The sequence below is a fragment of the Babylonia areolata genome, chromosome 9 (genome assembly GCF_041734735.1).
Source record: "Babylonia areolata isolate BAREFJ2019XMU chromosome 9, ASM4173473v1, whole genome shotgun sequence".
Taxonomy (NCBI): domain Eukaryota; kingdom Metazoa; phylum Mollusca; class Gastropoda; order Neogastropoda; family Buccinidae; genus Babylonia; species Babylonia areolata.
Window position 1 is genome coordinate 5,508,121 of NC_134884.1, and position 6,437 is coordinate 5,514,557.

Below are 6,437 nucleotides of genomic sequence, written 5' to 3' on the forward strand. Positions count from 1 at the left end.
GGTTTCCCAAGTCATTCGTAGAGCCTACTCTCATGCACACAGGGATATCAGCTGTCTTCATCCCAGGGCACACGAAGTGCAGGCCATAGCTACTTCGGCTGCTTTCCAGCACTCAGTGCCAACGCAGCATGTCTTGGAGGCAGCCTTCTGGCGGTCTGAGAATCCCTTCATCAACTTCTACCTCAGGAATTTCCGTATGACCAGGGCTGACGGTTCCAAGGGGATTTCCTTTGTCGCGGCTAACACTGCTCATACAAACTCCTCCTTTTGGTGTCATATACTGTACCATGTCAAACTGATGCATTCCTTTGGCCAAGGCTCTCCACGCCATCTTGTCAGGTTTTCGCTCTGTCTCGTCTAACGCTTTTTTTGGCTATTATGCGTTGTCATTTGGCCTTATTTTGTTGTATGCGGCTTGCATGTATATTGTGCTTACATTCTGTGTACTCGTTTCGACTCGGCCCCCTCGATTTCTTCGTATTTTTCTACCTCTGAGTCGATCCTGTCTTTCCTTTCTCTGTTGGGGATCGAATTGTTCGCTGGGTGCTTACGCGCGGTACCATGCCTCGTTTGCCATCCTACGAAGGCAGGGATCATGATGCTGGCAGAGATACTCGCCAAGAGACTCCCAGGCCCGGAGCTCATGATTTCTCCCGATAGGGACCGCGGCGATGCATCTGCAGACGCTGATCGCGGAGGGGACGCTCGTCCCGATAAAACGGTCATGAAGGGGACCGGGGGGAAAGGGATACGAGCGTCACCTCCCGAAGTGTCCCAGCGCGAGGCGGGTGGATGGGGGAGTAGCACGTCCTCTCTTGGTGGTGGGAACTCGCGGCTGGGTGCGGACTCCCAAGGGGAGGCCGCCCCCCGCCGTTACCCGGGTCCCCACACGGATACGGCCCTCAGGGGCCCCAGTGCTGTTTCCCCTCCTCCCTTCTCGGTCGACCCCCCTCCCCCACCTCCTCCTGGGGGAGAAAAACATTTGGTTCAGGGGGGGACCTCCACTTAGCCCACCCCGGGCCAAGCCACCCTAGTCTCCCCACGGGAGGGGATTCAGGGCGCGTGGCAACCTGCTCTGCAGGTCTCCCCGCTATCCGGCCGGTCTCCCCTGCTGGGGGAGTCCCGCGCGTGTCAGGCGGTTCCGGGCAGTCAGACCGCCGGCCTTTCGGCCTGTCTGACACCCAAGTCGGACCTGACCTCCCTCCGACTTGGCCAGGTTTTTCCCTTCAGAGAGGTCAAGGCACCAGTGACCCTTGGGGCTGGGGTCACGGGATGGCTGGTGCCCACGGGTGGTATCCCCCATTCTACCCGTACTGGGGTGCACCTATGGTGCATGCTGGGTTCCCGGGAGGACCAGGGACTAACCCCTGGTCCGCTCCCCACCGGACCCAACCCAGCACAGACCACAGAGTGACACACACAGCCCCTGACAAGAGGGATTGACTCCTCGTTGGGCAGGTCGAGCTCCTCAACCAGTATTAACACTACAGCCTCGAATCGGTCCTCTGCCTTCGTAGGATGGCAAACGAGGCATGGTACCGCGCGTAAGCACCCAGCGAACAATTCGATCCCCAACAGAGAAAGGAAAGACAGGATCGACTCAGAGGTAGAAAAATACGAAGAAATCGAGGGGGCCGAGTCGAAACGAGTACACAGAATGTAAGCACAATATACATGCAAGCCGCATACAACAAAATAAGGCCAAATGACAACGCTTAATAGCCAAAAAAAGCGTTAGACGAGACAGAGCGAAAACCTGACAAGATGGCATGGAGAGCCTTGGCCAAAGGAATGATTCAGCGCTTATAGCTGTTAGAGGTGTTTGATTGGCTAAGAGCGGGCCAGACTAAGAGGGGCGTCTTTTCACTGTTAGCCGCGCGAAATTTGGCCAAACAGAGCAAACCATAGGCCTAGTTTGCATCAGTTTGACATGGTAAGTATATGTAAACACCAAACATGGAGTATAATACAAACTCCTCCTATTTTATGCGTTTTTGACAAGACAGAGAACAATGCTTGTGGACAATGGGCATCTGCTTTTGTGATCATTGCACTAAATGATGTCAAAACAAACTGTGGAAATGATGAGAATCATTATGTAATGCATGTGTTCAGTGCTGCAAAGGGGCCAAATAACTGTATGTATTTTTATAATAAAATTATATCTTCATATCTGTTTGACTTATAATCTTCAAACTTAGCACAGATATCTATATTAACATCCTGAGTATGTGTACCAAATTTCATGCAGATGCCTTTAGTAGTTCCTGAGAAACAAAAATTAGCTAAAAATGACGCAGTGGTCCACCTTAAAAAAAAAATTGAAACTGACTTTTGTTTTCTATTGTCCATTAAACTCCTCTATTTTCCACTTTATGGTGCAAGTGTATTTATTTAGTATTCTTAGCAATATCTACCGTCTTACCTCAGGTTCTTTGTTCCTGCATATCAGGGTGGTGTTTTTTCTTAGTTTCTTGGTTAAGATAATGTGTCGTGAACTGTGTGTATAGTAGATTTATTCTCTTTTTTTTTTTTTTTTTTTTTTTTTAAATATGTGACCGTTTTGTGTTTAACACTTTTGGACGTTTGTGTAGATGGGTAGTCCTGATTGGTCTCATGCAGTCAGCTGGACAATAAGCAACAATAATAATGATAATTATAGCCCACACTGTAAAGACACTCCACTTCATTGGATGCAATCAGTAAAATTATTGACCATTAGCAATCACACAAGTGTACACAGATAGGAGGAGTTTGTATTATACTCCATGTTTGGTGTTACATATACTTACCATGTCAAACTGATGCAAACTAGGCCTATTGGTTTGCTCTGCTTGGCCAAATTTCGCGCGGCTAACAGTGAAAAGACGGGCCCGCCCGCTCTCAGCCAATCAAACGCCTCTAAAAGGTATAAGCGCTGAATCATTCCGTGGCCATGAACCAAAATGCCCCATGAGAACCACGGCAGAGACGCGGGGACGGACGGACGGGCGGGCATTCGAGTTTGACATGGTAAGTATATGTAACACCAAACATGGAGTATAATACAAACTCCTCCTTTTGATGTCATATACTGTACCATGTCAAACTGATGCAGAATTTAAAGCAAATGGAGGAGGGCAACGCCTACTGGTTCGTATGGGGAGCCCTTGTAACTGAGATGGCAGTGTTAGCCGCGACAAAGGAAATCCCCTTGGAACTGTCAGCCCTGGTCATACGGAAATTCCTGAGGTAGAAGTTGATGAAGGGATTCTCAGACTACCAGAAGGCTGCCTCCAAGACATGCTGCGTTGGCACTGAGTGCTGGAAAGCAGCCGAAGTAGCTATGGTCAGCACTTCGTGTGCTCTGGGATGAAGACAGCTGATATCCCTGTGTGCATGAGAGTAGGCTCTACGAATGACTTGGGAAACCCAGCGGGAAATGGTGCCTGCAGCGATGTCTTTCTTGTAATTCTCATTGAGGGAGATGAGCAGACACCTCTGAGAAGAACGCCTATGGCGAGACCTATCCCAATAATATTTGAGACACCGAACAGGGCAGAGGTGCCTATCCGCATCATCTTGGGCAAGAATATCAAAGGTCTGACCATCAGAGAGGGGGAAGGAACCTCAGGGTCTTGGTTCTTAGCCAGAAACTCTGGAAGGAAACGAATAGTGATGGAACCATCTCTGTGGAAGGCCAGATCTTGTGGCATTCCACTGAGACCATGCAGCTAACTTCTACGACTGCCTGTGGCCAGCCACAGAAGGAAAGTGGTCTTGAGGGTGAGGATGTCAAAAGGAATAGTCCCCAACGGGTTGGAAGGGCTGTTTTCGAATGAAATCCAGCACCAGGAACAAGTCCCAGAGGGGCACTCTTCTGGGGTCTCTAGCTTCCTTCCGAGGGGCACCCCTAGCCACCTCTCTGAGCAGGAAATCCGCTTCAAAGGCGGGACCACCTAGCTGTTTGCATTGTGGTACAGATGGCAGACCTGTACCCTCCCACAGAACTAGCAGACAGGATGAGAACCGAGGAGCAGAGAGCCAGAAAGTTGGCCAGCTGCATGCTCGTAGGGTTCGTAGGGGGAATGCCCTGAGCTGTACACCACCGCAACCATTTCTTCCAGCGAAAGTCATACAAAGTCTCCGTTCCCTGCCTCCTTGCTCTGGTGACTATGGAGAGGAGGTGAGAGGAGGCACACCCCTGGGTCAGCGCAGCCGACACAGAGGCCGACCGAGGGGTCGAGGACTTCAATGGTGATGCTGACAGTTCCGACCGCACAGCAGCCATGCGTGCTGGTGGAGCAGTTGAGGATTGGAATGAGGAGTGCCCGAGCGAGGCTGCCTCAGCAGATGAGATTTGGTTTCAAGTTCCAGGGGTGGAAACATGTGTCAGGGACTGAAGGTCCGGAAACCAGGTCTGGGCTGGCCATTTCGGCGCAATGAGGATCAGCTGCGGGTGTTCCAATAGGAGGAGTTTTAGAGGCGTTTGATTGGCTGAGAGCGGGTGGGCCCGTCTTTTCACTGTTAGCCGCGCGAAATTTGGCCAAGCAGAGCAAACCAATAGGCCTAGTTTGCATCAGTTTGACATGGTACAGTATATGACACCAAACTGTCTTTCTGTATCACCTTGGACAGAATTGGAAAGGGAGGAAACGCGGAGGCAATCAGACTGCTCCAGTCTAGAGAGAGAGCATCCACTGCCCACGCTTCTGGGTCGGCAACCGAAGAGACGTAAGTGGGAAGTCTCTTGTTGAACAAGGTCCACTATTGGCCGAAACCACTGTTCCCACACCCACTGAAGGCTGTCCTTGTCCAGGGTGCACTCTGTGTGTATGACACTCTTGGACCTGCTGAGAGCATCTGCCAAGATGGGTTTTTCCCGCGAAGTGTCTCGCTGAAAGTGGAATGCCCTTGCTGTGGCACCAACGGAGGAGAGCCTCGGTCCGCATGGAGAGGTCTGCCGAGTGCGCTCCCCCCCATTTGTTCACATAACATGCGACCGTCGTCTTGTCCGTGAACAAGCGGATGGTCTTGCCAGTGGCCTACCCCATGAAGTGCAGGAGAGCCTGCGAACTGCCTCCAGTTCCAGAACATTGATGTGGCATAGGCGTTCCTCCGGGGACCAAGTCCCTGCTGCATGGAGTGAGTCCATGTGGGCTCCCCAGCCCAGGGAGGAGGCGTCTGTGAAGAGTGCCACCTGAAGAGTAGGTGGGGCTATGGGCACTCCCTGTGTCCGAAGGGGGGTGATTAACCACTCTGATATCACCTCGAGGAACCACTCGCCCAGACATAACTGGGTATCCCATGGCTGAGTGCTCTGGGACCGGCGTAACCTCAGTGCCCTCTGGAGAGGGCGCTTGAGAACCCTGTCCAGGGGAATGAGAGGTGCCGTGGACTCCATCATGCCCAAGAGGGAAGAAAGTGTCCACGCTGTATCTTGGGAGGAGTGGCGCCAGTGGCTGAGGAAACCTGCCAGACAGTTCCAGTGATCTGGCGCCAGAGAGACTATCATGGACCGCGTGTCGAATCTCATCCCTAAGAAGTCGAAGGACTGACGTGGGGACAGATCGCATCTCTGCTGGTCTCTGAGGAAGCCCAGTTGGGAGCAAAGGTCTAGAAGTCTGGCCGTATGACTCGGGCACAGGGCCTGCGACTGGGCCAGGATAAGCCAGTCGTCCAGGTACACACAGAGACAAAAGGATTCCGAGCGGACGATGGACACCAATTCCCGCACCACCTTGGTAAACAGGAAAGGGGCAAGGGACAGACCAAATGGGAGGGCCGGGAACTGGAACCCCTTGTCCCTCCACACGAACCTCAGGTACCGATAGGATGCCGAATGGATGAGTATATGAAAATAAACATCTTCCCGATCAACAGAGGTAGGCCAATCACCTTGTTGGATGGTCTCCCGAATCTGTGCCTGTGTCCATCTTGAATTTGATTTTGGGGAGGAATTTGTTGAGGGGGGACAAGTCCAAAACTGGTCTCCACCCTCCCAAGACCTTTGGAATCACCAACAACCAGCCGTAAAAACCAGGGCCCGGGTCCGAGAGTTGAGATATAGCCCCATGAGGAGTGGGTGCGATATCTCTTTTTCTAGGACGCTCTCCTGCTCCGTCGAGCTGGGCACCTAAGGAGGCGGAGTGGATCTTAGAGGGGGGTGGTCCTCCACCCAAGACAGCATGTACCCCGACTCTAGCACCGACAAAATCCCGTCGTTGAATCCCAGAGCACACCACTGATGTGCATGCCGGGACAAGTTTCCTACTTGGAGGGGCTGAACGACTGGCGGTGCTGAATCGGGGCCCAGTCATTGGGGGTGCTGCCTTCTGGCCTTGGGCATGGCCGGTCGGCTTGGACGGACATAAGGTGGTTTAGTCCTCTGCCACTGATTCTGCACACGCTGCTTTGACTTAGGCGGCGTGGTATATGGAGGGGCCCTGGTGGCCGGT